Below are 15,189 nucleotides of genomic sequence, written 5' to 3' on the forward strand. Positions count from 1 at the left end.
TGACTGAATTGCTATAAGGTGAAGGTAAACTGCTAAAAAAACTGTTTTTATGTTAATTTGTACATGTATGCTTCCATAGCATACAATATTCTACACTGAACTTGGAAATAAAAACTAACCCCATATATCAGATTGAAAGATTCAAATAATCACTTACGTAAATATTACCATTGATTCAGAGTTAAAATGGGATCTACATGAAATTGAGGATTTGTGCGAAAAGGTTAGTAAGAGGATAAGTTTCCGGGAAATGTGAGAGAATTTGTTAGGAATAAGAATCAAATATGAAACTGTCTTATAATTCTGTAATCCTACTATGTTTGGATAATGGTGATGTGATTTGGCATTTAGCAGCGAAAACCCCCACACGGAGAAACACGACAGAAACGCCTGATTAGAGAAGGTAGGGCAATATTTAACGTAAAGTAATTTGAACATAATCAATAACCAAATCCATGAAGCTTTAGTAAATCGAGTTTAAAAGTTTGTAAGTAGGCCTAGATTTTGAACTGTTCAACGCACTTCTGTGTAACGTACATTAAGTACACGTAGTAGAATGACTCAAACTGAATTGTCTGTTTTGTGAATATCGGTTCATATACAGTAGGCTTCCGTTATACTACTAAACGAAGTCTTTGGAATTGGCAGTTTCGAAAATTCGTTATAGCCGAACAAATAAACAACAGAAAATGTAGAGCAGATGTTAATGTGGCCTGAATTTTTCCTTCGTTATAACCGTGTTCGGGAATGCACTCATTTTCAGTACCCTGGGGGGAAAGGGGGGAGGGCGGGTCATCACTGTTTGGAATATACTCACTCGGAGTCTCACTGTTCGAATATGACTCTAAAATATGTTTTGGTAAACTGAAGCTGATGAGGATTATGAATCTTGGATCCCATGGAAGAACAAATCTAAGGTGTCATGGAGATAGGTCTAAAATTGACTATCCGCCGTTGCACAATCATAATTATTTGTTACATGTCAATAATTTATTTCATTATGTTTTCGCCTTTGATTAATGTTATGTTCAATGCTATTCATCTGTGTGTTTTTTTCGTATAATATCATTTTGATGTTTCGGAAATAAAAGCAAACAAACAACTTAAGTGATAACTTCAATGCCGTCTTAAAAATACGTCTTGTTATTTAAAGGAGGCAGCGTCACTGAAAAGGCTTAATAGACTTTTCTCATTTGGATGATGGCCTTTCTTAAAAACTCCTAAAATGGCCTTTATTTCTATAAATTATGACGGGCCATGATCTGGTATACAAAACTGTCCATCTACACCAAACTAAGAATTCATGTCATCCATTCCTAAGCAAACATCTCTTACACAAGGGTAAATAACAGGGAAAGAGTGACATACCAACAGTAAACGAACAAACAAACAAACAATAAATAAATAAAACAAAAATACGATTACCTATTCAGGTTTTTTTTTGTTTCTGTTCGAAGCTGAAATTCAAGCACACTTTCACAGTATTTTCCACTTCCCCCTTCACTCTAATCCACTTTCTTTGCTCAGTTCTTTTAACTACAAATTGTCAAGGTAGTAATTATTGATAAAAAGATATTATGACTTCTAAATTCATAACTAGGACATTTACCGAAGATCTGTAGGATGTTAAATGGGAAACTCCACATTTTTATCTCATAAATGTCTCTATGTAACCGATACAAAAGTGATACTATACAATGATCCCAAAATTTCTTATGTCACGTTCAAGTAAATATAATACATTCTATAATGTCACGTTCAAGTAAATATAATACATTCTATATATATATATACATATATATATACATATATATATATATATATATACATATATGTATATGTATATATATATATATATATATATATATATATAGACATAATAGACATAATATAGACATAGATAATATGATTATTATACGGCAGTATTATGATATAAGAATTTATCTATATATTTTTTTGGACATATGTTATTCTGATGATGATTTGAGGTTAGATTTGATATTTGTATTGAATTGAATGATTGATTTGTGTATATAAAGGAAATGATTTAGAAGATTGGTAATATATGAAATTGCATTATATATTATATGACACATCAGGTTATTCATATAATAATTATTCTGTTGGTAGGTCCTGACGAAGGCCTAATGACGGGCCGAAAGCTTGACAAATAAAAGGGAGACTAAGATTGAGAGCAACGTCCAGCCTCAGTCCAATTTCTTTCAATACATAGACATATATATATATATATATATATATATTTGCCTGAAGCCCACAATAGGGAGACAAATGGGGGTTATAATGTGGATATTAAGGAGACAATTTCTCAAAGGAGACAATTTGCTGTCTCCTTAACGATTTTACACCTTGTACCATCTTGCTGAAAGGATGTTGGCGTCTTTTGCACTCTTTTTCGTTTAGAGGGAACCAACATAAGTCTGCAATACCACTCGGTCTTGTGTTATGATTTAAAGGTGGAAGACGGGATAGGTTAGTTGTTCTCATCGTGTATATCTGTAGGGGTTATAAAGCGACATAAAGGAGACTTTTAGTTTTTGGCCTATTGTGGGAAGAGGAAACTTTATATCTTCATTACAAAGGTGGCAGCAACAAATATATCTTTTCTATACATTCTGGTACTGGTATCATCAAATATACTTCCGAGTTGTTCATTAAACATGCACTTAATTGAAAAACGGCCCCCGGAATTGCACGTTTTGACCCTTACGCACTGTTCGCTTTCGATCGGCTTTTCGTCCGCTTGCGCGCTACGTACGCCTCCCCCGCGCGCGCCGTTGCATGATAATGTCGCTGCAGTACCAAAACACTTGCACCCAGAACGTGTGAAGAAGAAAAGAAAGAAAGAAAGAAAACACCTAAAATATAGACAGTTACTAACGTTATTCTGTACATTGTACCAACGGCGTAAATCTGTACTGACGAGTGAGGGGGGGGGGGGGGGAGAGGGGAGAGAGAAAGAGAGAGAGAGAGAGAGAAGCTTGGTGCCCCCCCTCCCATACACACACACTTTACAGGGATTGAATGTCCCACTCTTTTGTATGAAATAAAAAGTGGGAGGAAAGTGGCAGCAAAAATATGAATACTTTTGTTGTTGTTGTTGGGTTTGTTTGTTTGTTTGTTTGTTTTTTTTTGCTTGTCAGATGACTTTCGGCGGAAAATCAGACCTTAAAAGTATGAAGACCTTTTCTGTGTTTGTAATATCTGTGCGAGGAAGAGGAGCGACCAAGCGGGAGGAGGGTGTGGGAGGGGGGTATCCCACAAGAGGAAGATTTTGCATTTTCAGACCCGAATTCCAGCGATATGGTGCACACTTTTGGTGAAATTGTGCATTTTTCTGTCAAAAAAATACAAATAAGAAAAGAAAATGAATATAATTGAATGACTAAATCGGGGTATTTCAGCTCTTGCTCCGCCTGTGCGACATAACTGTGAAGGCCTATCACCGGCGTAGCCGGGGGATGCGAGGGAGCGAAGCGAGCGAGGGGGGAGGGTGTAGGGAGGCCTTCCGCTTCCCACGGTGAGAACTTTTTGCATTTTCAATCTGTAAATGGTGCAATTTGATGCAATTTTTGCGTGTTTTATCGATTTGAAACAGTCCCACATCATTAAGGTAGCACTTAATTGTGATATAGATTATCATTGAAAGTTTTTGCCTATAAAATATTATGATTTATAAACATCTTGTACTAATTATTACACTGAATATCATGAACACGACCGAGCCCGAGCGAGCGAAGGGAGCGAGGGGGGGGGGGGGGGAGGGGTCCCCTCCCACGATGAGAACTTTTTGCATTATGATGTTGTGCATGGTGCAATTTGAGGCATTTTTGTTTAAGGTAGCAGTACATTTTGATGTAGATTATCATTGAACAACTTTAACTATAAAATTGTATCATTTGAATAAACTTCTTGTACATTTGTATTAATCATCACCGTGGGAGGGGCTATCTCCCCTTCCATGGTGAGAACTTTTTGCATTTTGATTTCGAACATGGTGCAATTTGATGCATGTTTTTGCGTGTTTTATCGACTTCAAATAGTCCCAATTGTTTAAGGTGGCAATGAATTTTGATGTAGTATTATTGAACAATTTACCTTTAATAGCATCATTTAAATAAACTTCTTGTATTAATTCTTCAACTGAATATCATGAACGCAACCGAGCCCGAGCGAGCGGAAGCGAGCGAAGGTGGGTGGGGGTGGGGGGTGGGGAGGGCGTTACACTGAATATCATGAACACGAGCGAGCGGAGGGAGCGAGGGGGCGGGGGCGGGGGTGGGTGGGAGGGAGAGGGGTGTCCTCCTCCCACGGTGAAAACTTTTTGCATTTTAATGTTGTAAGTTGTGCAATTTTATGCATATTTGCGTGTTTTATCGACTTGAAATTGCTATAAAGTACAGCATGTTACGTGCACGAAGAACGCACGAAGGAAATGCGAACAACCCAAATTTTTCAATAATCATGGGAGAATTTAATGTACCCAAGGGTTGGTGGGAGCTGTCTTGAGTTTTTTTTTTCTTTCATGAAATTTTCCTTTCTTTTTCTCTCATTTCTCTATTGTGTGCTGGCCTAGAGTTTTTTCATGGGACCTATCTCCACTAGTAAACCATTTGATTTTTTTTTGTTTTTTTGGGCAGTTTCTTCAACACATAATCTCTAGTTTCAGATGTAGTTTTGGCATACTTTAGATTCTGCGATTTTTTGTACATCAAACATTTCTTTCTCTTTGGTGGTCTTTAATTTCTTTTTTACTATATAGTTGTTAATAGTTGTTCAGATATATGCTACAATTCTGATTTGTAGAAAAAGTAGGTCATCCAAACAAGCGCTAAACGTGCGTGAGAATGCCTCAGAAAGTACGCGAACAGTTTGCGGTTTGAAGTAAAAACGACATTCGCGAACGATTAACGACGCTTCCGAACCTTCACGCTCGTTTGGCGATCTACGGAAGCTTATAAGCGCCAACCAGATGACGAGATAAGAAGACGAGAAGACAAGTTAAATACCGAGAAGCCGAGTTATTGGAACTCGGCAAGTCGACTTGTTTGGATCAAGAAGACAAGAAGCCGAGTTGTTGAGTCGATTTGTTTGGGACGAATAGACAAGATGATGAGCTGTCGAAACTCGGCAAGTCGACTTGCTTTGGACAAAAATACAAGATGACGGGTTGTTGGAACTCGGCAAGTCGACTTGTTTGGGTCAAGAAGACAAGCAGCCGAGTTGTTGGAACTCGGCAAGTTGACTTGTTTGGGACAAGATTTCAAGATAACAAGTTGTTTGGGATAAGAGGCCGAGTTGAAAAAGATAACGAGTTGTTGAAACTCGGAATTTGACTTTTGGGGGATAAGAAGACAAGATGATGAACTGTTGGAACTCTCCAAGTCGACATGTTTAGGACAAGAAAACAAGATGACAAGTTGTTTGGACAAGGGGACAAGGAGCCGTGTTGTTGAAACTCTTCAAGTCAATATACATATTTCTTTGCGACATTTGCAACCTCATTGCGTCGTGGATTTGCATACTGAGTTTCTCTTCCACACGACAGCAATATCTGGGAAAATTGACATTCTTCCTGATTTTTAAGCTATTTGCCATATTCCACGAATTGTTAACATGGAAAGAATAGTACTGGAATACGTATTTGACAGACGGAAGGCAGCAACTTGCTCTTTAAAACATCTGAAACTATCTGAAATTATATTAAACTATAGGAATTAATTGCGACAGTAAATAAGCCTCTTCATTTGACATTTTGAAATTTTGTGGAAAAACTGAAAATAAATTATGCAACTAATTGGGATTAAAACCAAATCAAAGACATGGACTATTGAGCCATTCACTCTGGAAATTTAAAATAGAATCATTAAATAAGCGTTGACAATTGACACAAGTATTATCATAAGCATTTCTCAACAAAATGTGATATCAACACATAGCATTGATTTACCAAGGGCGGAATGGGGAGAGGGCATAGATTTTATCTACGGCCACTAGCACTAACTTTTTTGACAAGCTGCAAGAACTAGAAAAAAAAGATACAAGAGTCAAGCTTATAGATCGATTTACGGAGGTGGGGGGGGGGGGGGGGGAGAGAAGGCAGCTCAGTTCATAAACCTGTCATTTATGTATATTATGGTCGTTCCTTTACTTCTACAGCAATATCATATTTCGCAAACATATTGTTCCCATCTCCCAGAGCACCCCTCCCCACCAAGCAGGGGCGTAGATAGCAGGGGGGGGGGGGGGGGGAGGTATGCACAATCATTCCCCGCAGGTTTCAGAGATAGTAAAATATATGTGTTCCTAATAAATCGCCTGATTTTTCCTCGTGAAGGGTGGGGGCAGTTGGCAATGAAAATATTGGGGGGGGGGGGGAAATATTGTCCCCGGCCCCCATAATCAGGTCGCTTAATGTCAAAATTTGGGCTTCACCGTTACAGGGCGGATACAATCACCAAATTTGGAGAGGTGATCCCCTAGGACCTACTCATTGATATTAGAGCAGGAGCCCTCTGGATTTTTTTTTTTGATTTTTAGGGTGAAAATGCTGAATTTCAATATTTCTCAATTTATGATAGATACATACCGTATTTGCGTAATATATAGGGGAATATGGTGACATATAGGTTCAGATCTGTTGTGAATTGATTTATGTTTTCATGGATTGAAAATATTTAACGTAAACTTGAAACCATGATCAACATCATACCATATGAAACATGGAGTTGGTGGAATTAATTACCGATCAAATATGATATACATATATTACATACCAATCAAATATATGTATACAGTTTAAAAAGAAAATAGTTTCTGACATAAACGGTTTTCCTATACTCAATAGTGGATCCAGGTGGGGGCGCACCGGCCCCTCTTCTTTGTTGAAATAAAATAAATGAATAGAAAAAAAACATAGAGGGGGAGCACGTACCCCCCCTTTTTTTTGTAAAGGCGCCCCTCCCCCTCGTGGAATTCCTGCATCTGTCCCTGCTTCTCCCATAATCTGACACTTATTTTACACTGAAATTATTGTGCAGTAAGATTTTGAACTGTTTTCAGGTACAGTGCACCCTTGTAATAACGAACGTGGTAATAATTTTCGTCATTATAAACGTTTTCGTTTAAAGTTAAAAACCAGGTCCCAAAGCTATCATATATCCTTCTATTAATACTTTACTGTTCGGTTGTAACGAAATTTCGATATTACGGGAAGAAAACTGCTGGTCCCGACGACGTTTGTTATAATGGGGGTGCATTGTACTGCAGTCTTTTGGAAAACATTATTTTGACTCCCATCATTATTTTGACTCCCATCGTAAATCTAGCAAGGTCTAAATTGCATGAAATTGAATGGTCATCGATTAACTAATTACTTAAACCACGAACAACTTCCTGTTGTGCTACGGAAGGTCATGCTGAGATAAGTTATTCATCTAGAAACAGCCAAAGATAGACATCTTAGAAACCACTGGTGAGGATGTTTGACTACATTCAGCTACTGCATTATTCTTCTTGTGCCACCGAAACGTGTCTCAGCAACCGAAAACTTCCCTTCTGAGATTATGGGTGAACTTTATCTTTTACCAGGAATTTCACTGAATCAGATAATCATACCAAATGAGGACAGAAAAATATACACGATGTCTTGTCATAGTTGTGTTGGCCATAATCTATATTTGTGTTTACAGATGTTTGAAGTTTTGTGGGATGAGGGAGGTTTGTTTTGCAGAATGTTTCATCAGACGAAAGAAACTAGCTGACTGGCATAGTCGCTTTGTCCTTTTTCCCCCCAGAGGATTACCTTTATCATGTACATGTGTTTTCTGCTGTAACAGCCCAAGGCATCATAAATGTACATACCTAGAGATCAATTTTCACCAGAAAATGTCTTTGCTGCCAAATACATGACAATATTACTCCAATCCACCTTAAGTGAAATGATTGAATGGAATTCAAAGGTTTATACGATAATTGGATTAAATTCCAATACTTTTGCTTTTCAGAATGTAATCCATGCATGGTAATAAAGTGGGATCGTTGCGTGATTTGCCAGCAAGACACCGATGAACCCTTGAAGTGTCCCTTAAAGAGTTCAAGGGCAAGTGGTGACAAGACAGATCCCTACAAGTCTTTCCTGTCGAATGTCGAACAGTTCCGAGTCATTAATGCTGTTCCAGTTTAACTCTGTTTTGGAACGAAGAAAGTGTTGAAAGCTTTGTTACAACTAAACTCTGCTCAATGGCACAGAGCTTACCATTTGCAATTCAATAAATCTAAAGTGGAGAAGCCAAAGAAAAGAGAGTTCACACCCAAAATAAAGACCAAAAAAGGCTCACCAAGCGCAGAGATGTTCAAAAATGTTTCTTCTGTGAGAAAGGAGCAGAGGGTGGAGGATGTCCTCCATGAAGTGTCAACATCCGACGCTGATAAAAATATCATTGACATGATCACAGAGCTCAATGACACCTTACTAATGGCCAGAATAGTCCGTAGGAGATGTCATTACAATGGAAGCAAAATATCATTTGACCTGTCTCCTCAAGCTTAGAAATCAATATCGCAGTCACACTCGCAAGACAGGCCAGTCGTCAGAAACATATACAGTGAAACCCCGTTGTAACGAGGTCCGTGGGACCGCCGAATTGTAACTGGTTCCTCGTTATCAACGTACGCACTAAAAACAAAGAAAAACATAAGCGTGGAGTCGCATACCAAGGAATCAAACTTATGAGCAGTCTTTGTATTGTTATTACACAAGTAAATGTATCATTATTATTGAGAAAGAATAAAAAGGAATCATTTGTGAGTTGATACCGTAGCCAAAAGAATAAAAAAGAAGGGGTTGAAAACGTGTTCTTTGTTTTTCTTCCGAAAAATCTCTTCGCGTGTGTTGTGCATGCGTTCTTGAAAAGTGCACGGCAGGGTTGAATTCGTAATCCTTTCTACACTATCTCTTCCTCGTGTTTTGAACCATTCTGAAAGAATGAAAATATAATTTGTGAAACACAGTATAAAGTTTAATAAGCAAAGTCATATTGTATTAAAAACGTTTGTTACTTTTTTTTTCTGAACATGGTGCAAGCAGAGTAACATGCATTATTCAAAATCATTTTACGCTGTGTGCGCCCAGCGGGATCGCGATGATTACATTAATTATTTATGCTGTACTTAGTATTCCATGTCTGCACTTTGCGTTATTACATTACACAAGTAAATGTATCATTATTATTGAGAAAGAATAAGAAGGAATCATTTGTGAGTTGATACCAAAAGAATAAAAAAGAAGGGGTTGAAAACGCGTTCTTTGTTTTTCTTCCGAAAAATCTCTTCGCGTGTGTTGTGTATGCGTTCTTGAAAAGTGCACGGCAGGGTTGAACTCGTAATCCTTTCTACACTGACACCTATCTCTTCCTCTTGTTTTGAACCATTCTGAAAGAATAGAAATATCGTTTGTGAAACATAGTATAGAATTTTAACAAACAAAATCATTATTGTATTAAAAACGTTTGTTACTTTTTTTCTGAACATGGGTGCAAGCAGAGTAACATGCATTATTCACAATCATTTTACGCTGTGTGCGCCCAGCGGGATCGCGATGATTACATTAAATATTTATGCTGTATTCCATGTCTGCATCAGCAGGGGTTGAAAATGCGTTTTGTATTTTTCTCCCCAAAATCTATTCGCATTTTATACATGCGTTCTGGAAAGGTAGACGACATGGTTGAATTCGTGATCCTTTTTACGCCTATCTCTTCCTCATTATAACGGACCATTCTGAAAGAATGAAATTATTCATTTGTAAAGATACAGTGTGAAATAATAATGGACATCACGATGATTTCATAAATTATTTCGGCTGTAATCTTTTACGTATAGTGTACACATCAATGTTTCCTAACCAGCAAAACAACTGGAAGTCGGAACTAATATGGAAAGGATTATGATAAGCTGCACATGCATTCCAAAAATATATTTCTCAATGTTCTGTCACCAGTTTGTTTTACTGGATGAAACATTTTTGAATGAGTTTTTTTTTTGGTCACATATTATAAGGCTCAAGAAAGGGACACAGAGCGGGAGGGTTTAGGAGAGGTACGATCCCCTCGTAAGCACAAGAGATTTTACATTGCATGCATTCTGGTGCATACTTTGGAAAAGATATTTAGACAAACGCAAGAAAATTTTCCTCATTTCGGGAATTATTTGGCGACAAAATGACATGTTTACCCCCACCCCCCCGTCGTCCAGAATCTACGTCCCTGCATACGAACTGGGCTTTTGCGTTCTTAGAATACAGATACAAATGAAAAAAATTTTGATGGCAAATTTGGAAAGCTGTCAACCCCCAGAATGTACTATAAGGTTTTTAATGGGAAACAAAGTGGGGAAAAGATGGATTCAAAGAAGATATCCCCTCCCACCGCGATGGATCTGTCGTGTTCTCTCTTGTAACTGAAGTGAGAGACCTGGTGCACTCTTAAGATAAAACTTTTGGGAATCTTGTAATCTAAAAAGAAAAAAAGAAAAGGACCGAAAGGGGAGGGGGTATCCCCCTCCCACGCGAGATATTTTTTTTTTCGCATTTTCAGAATTGAAATTCTGCAATGTGTTGCACACTTTGGATAAGATGTTTGGACAGTTTTCTATCCAAAAACGCAAGAAAAGTTTCCTCATTTCGGGAATCATTGGGGATCAAAATATATGTTTGGTACCCCTTGCATTTTTAGAATTCAGATGAAAATATGTCGCAAACACATTTATAAGGTAATCTGGGAAAATTTCAATCCCAGAAGTGTATATATTTTTTTTTTTTGAGGGGGGGGGGGGGACCCTTCAAAAAATTGAAAGCATCTAGATATCTCCTCCCACCCACTGAACTTTTGCATTTTCTTTTAATTGAAGTAACAGACCTGGTGCACACTTTAGATGAAAACATTTTAAAAATCTGTCAATTTGAAGTGTACGGGGGAGGGTATGGGGACGGGGTAGGGCCCTAGGCCTATCCTCCTCTTACTCGAAGGAGATTTTTGTATTTTTAAGAATTGAAAATTCCGCCATCTTTTGGTGAAAATATTAAAAACAGTTTTTTCTATTTTGAAAAAAAAAAAAAAGGTAAGAAACATTTCCACATCTCGGGAGTTACGAGGAGGAGCAAAATGATATGTTTGTCCACGATACTTTTATTGGGGAACCCCCCCCCCCCTCCCCCCACCGACGCCTCTGCATATGAGGGAGCTTTGTAAGTGAAAGATCTGCTGCACACTCTGTGATAAATTATTTGGAAATATACGTCAATCTCAAAAGTGTACAAAGTATATTGTAAGGGATCCAGTATATAGCGGAGCTTTTGCAGGTTTATGAGTGCAATTCAACGATCTGGGTCATAGCTCTGGCGGCATTTGGTCAATTTTCCATGAAGAAAGTTCGAGATTTGTTCGAGATCTTGAAAATTCGTGGGGGACAGATGATTTGTCTGCCCAAACACTCCCATAGGGGCGGGGCAAATGCCCCTTTGCCTCCCCCCAGATAGATTCGACGCCCCTGCATCCCTTAGTATACCCATAGATGTATCCTGACTGAGTCAGCAGAGTCATCGTCGTTTCTCAGGAATGATTCAGGAATTAATGGAGAGGGTTCAATTACGGCGGTATAGTTTTTGTTATTGTTTGTTTGTTTGTTTTTCGTACATATTTTGCAGATGGTCCCGAGTTGCTCGCGTCATAGCACGTTTACATGTAGGTCTATATCTATTGACGTTGTTAACGTCTGGGCCATTCCTTACAGTGTATGTCGATTATTACTTTCTTCAGCGCTTGAGAAAAATATGTATTTACACAACATCCTACAAGATAGAATACTGTTCAGTTCTGTTACCTGTATTTCGGGGGGGGGGGGGAGGGATTCATACCCCCATCCCCTAGTATTTACGCCCATGCCTTGTACTCGTGGTAGGGTCATTGTCATGCTACTTAAATTCTGCAACATTGAATCGTGATATTTTGCAAATTGTATAAGCTTGCGTACTGATCATGGAAGATAGTAAAAAAAAACACTACAAATACAAATGTGCGAGCTTTTTTTTTCTTACGATTGACACCCATGACACTATGTGACCGTGCACCACAAAACGAACAAAAAGTCGTACAAACTGATTTTGTGTGAGGACTGAAAATAAGTGAAATGGGCCAACTTAACCGATCTTGAGTTTTTCATATTTTCTGACAGAGCAAGTCTTCTTCTACATTATGCTAAAATTTGGGATCATAAAACGGGTAGAAAAGTGTGTTTTTTAGCAGTTTATCTTGAACATGTTTTGGTAGAATAGTGTTATCAGGTGTGTTTTTAGAGTCCCTTTTTCATTTCTTAAGAACCTTGTGCGTACTCTTCACTTTCAACTCTGATAACTTTTTAAAGGATGATGCTACTGCTTTGAAAGTTAGCATCAATTATGAACAAAATATGTTGATAAGGCACGCTCAATTTCAGTTTAATCTGATAATCTCTTCATTATTGTTACTTTTGTGGTTCACATCCTGTTTTTTGTCCCATTCATTGCACAGCCAGCGCGGCTTGGTAAAGATTTAGTTAGCGCTTGAATAGACACTGCACTTCAGAGCCTCTTTTCTCAGTTCACACTTTTCCTGAGTGTGTGTTTTCATTTCAATATTCAGATAAAAATATGAGAGTCCATTTGATTTGAGTTATACATCATTTTAAAACTTAAAGTCTGCTATTTTAGACTATGCTCTTAACTAAAATTTCATGTCTGGCGACTTTCTGTGCGTTTTGTGATGCAGGATCACCTATAGTCTGTGGCAACATCTGACAGATTTTAGGATTTGTTAGGATTTAGCCCCCCCCCCAAAAAAAAAAAGCCCAAGCTATTTTGACCCTTCCCAAGCACGGGGGGGGGGGGGGGGGGGGGGGGGGCTAACTTTTTTTAAAAATCATTTAATGTATCACCGTCATATTTGGCACATGGATAGAGCAACTCACATGCTGCATGACCGTACATTTGAATTTTCTCATGGTCACCCATGGAGGGCGCTATTTACGAGAAACGATAAAGAAATACAAAGGAAATATGCTAAAAACATGATTTTCCTGTGTAATATCTTCATCCCGGTATACATGTCTTATTATAGACCAATCATTCTCATATTTGCCACAAATGATAAGTAAGTAGAATCTCATTATTGGCTATGGTGGAAATTTCTCAAGATCATCACATGGAGCGCTATTCATATGACATAAAAAATACATTTTGAGACCTGTGACCTGGGATAGGTAGGCGTACATGTATAGTTATCACATTTCACATTTGCATGATATTGGAATTTTGAGTTTGTAGATAGATAATAATTGATTATGATAATGTAATGATATTACAGCCATAACTGGAGTGAAGGAATCAAAATGATTCATTATAGAAGGGCAATCGTTGTAAAAAGCGGGTTTTTTATTTTCGCTATCAACGTTTGATGCTTTTGTCACATACAAACAATGGACATGATAAGAAAAACATTTTTAGGACCATAATCACTTCACATGTTGCTTCTCCAGCAAATTTCAGCCCAGAAACGCCCATTCCATTCATTGTAATTTTGTTAATTGAAAGTGGAACAGAAAAAAAAAAATGAATCTGACTGACATGGTTATCAGTTTATGGTTGCCATGGTAGCCAGCAATATCAAATATAGCTAAATGTATATCGAAATGTTTGCAATAAGATGTTAGGATAGGTCACTAAATCTGGTTGAAATTGGATAGAGGGCAAAGGAAAGGCAAATGAAAATCGGAACGGGCTCAGTGCCCCCCTCCCCTTAATGGGCTTTAAAGGGTTAAGCTTATGGGGAAGGGTATGAAACTTTAAGTTACGAGTACTTAATTATTAAAACAACATAAGAATTGAATATTTCCTTGTGAACAATAGCAATAGCGTAGCAACAGAAATGCTATTAAAATAATAAGAAAAAGAAGGAAGAAAAAAATAATGTACGTACTGCTGTCAATATGTATGTGAATACGTGTGTACTTAAACTCTGTCTCCCTAATATGTGATACATAAATATGAAATGTGATATTGGCACATTATGGAAACAGGTCTCCCAGAGATACTTGTTTTTCAAAGTGTCTCCCTAAGGTGGACTCTTGGGTTAGAAAACCTAAAGGAGACAAAATTATCACTTTTAGAATAAATATCTGAAATGAATTTTCTTGGCTCCAATTTATATTTCGGATTAAAAAGAGATCTTCATTTCCAATGTTTTAACGTAATATGCAAAAATAGAAACTACGACAAAATCACTCTTTTCAGGGTTTACCATATTGTCGCTGTAAGGTATGTATTTCACGAACGTCTCCCTAAGGTTTCTTCCAGGAGTATATATATACATATATATATATATATATACAAACACATACATATATAGACCTATGTGTGTGTGTGTGTGTGTGTGTGTGTGTGTGTGTGTGTGTGCGTGTGTGTGTGTATGATGTGTACGCATGAACTTCCAAAAAACTATAAAATATAAGGTATTTGCAGACGGTGAAATGCAAACTGTGCTACGATGTAGCCCAATATGTTCATTGGGGTCAAAGTCCAAAGGTATACAGTGTATACTCATCAGAACGTTCTCTATAGAGTCACGCGGAGTATCTCTCGATGTACAATACTCGCGGATTTAAATAAATATGACAAGTACTAGTACGCGAATGTCCATGAAATCACATGTTTGACGTGGTGTGAAGGTATTCTATCTGTGCGTAAGTATACATCATCCCCATCTATGGTGAACTGAGACAACCAAGGGTTTTGACACACGGCTTGCGTTCGTACAATGATTGGCGTACATGTAGTAACAAACCTTGTCTCTGCAACTGCATTACTGGAATTTGAACCTAAATGACCAAGTGTGGCATTATCCAGTCTGTGACTGTGGATCTGTGATTAAGGCATTTACAATACATCCACCTCGATAGGCCTCAACAAAATATTGCATCTGGGAACAACAGCCGCCAGAACTCGACGAAAGCGGACCAGAAATTTGAGAGTATATCGCAGTCATCTTATCAAGGGAGCCATAGTGGGCTCCGGGACCCCTGTCAAAGGAACTCAGAGCTCCCGCGGGCGCCGCTGTCAGGAGAACCGTTATTATTGATACT

Source organism: Diadema antillarum, unplaced genomic scaffold (genome assembly GCF_040938485.1).
Source record: "Diadema antillarum isolate AM-2024a unplaced genomic scaffold, OU_Dant_1.0 seq00000085_RagTag, whole genome shotgun sequence".
Taxonomy (NCBI): domain Eukaryota; kingdom Metazoa; phylum Echinodermata; class Echinoidea; order Diadematoida; family Diadematidae; genus Diadema; species Diadema antillarum.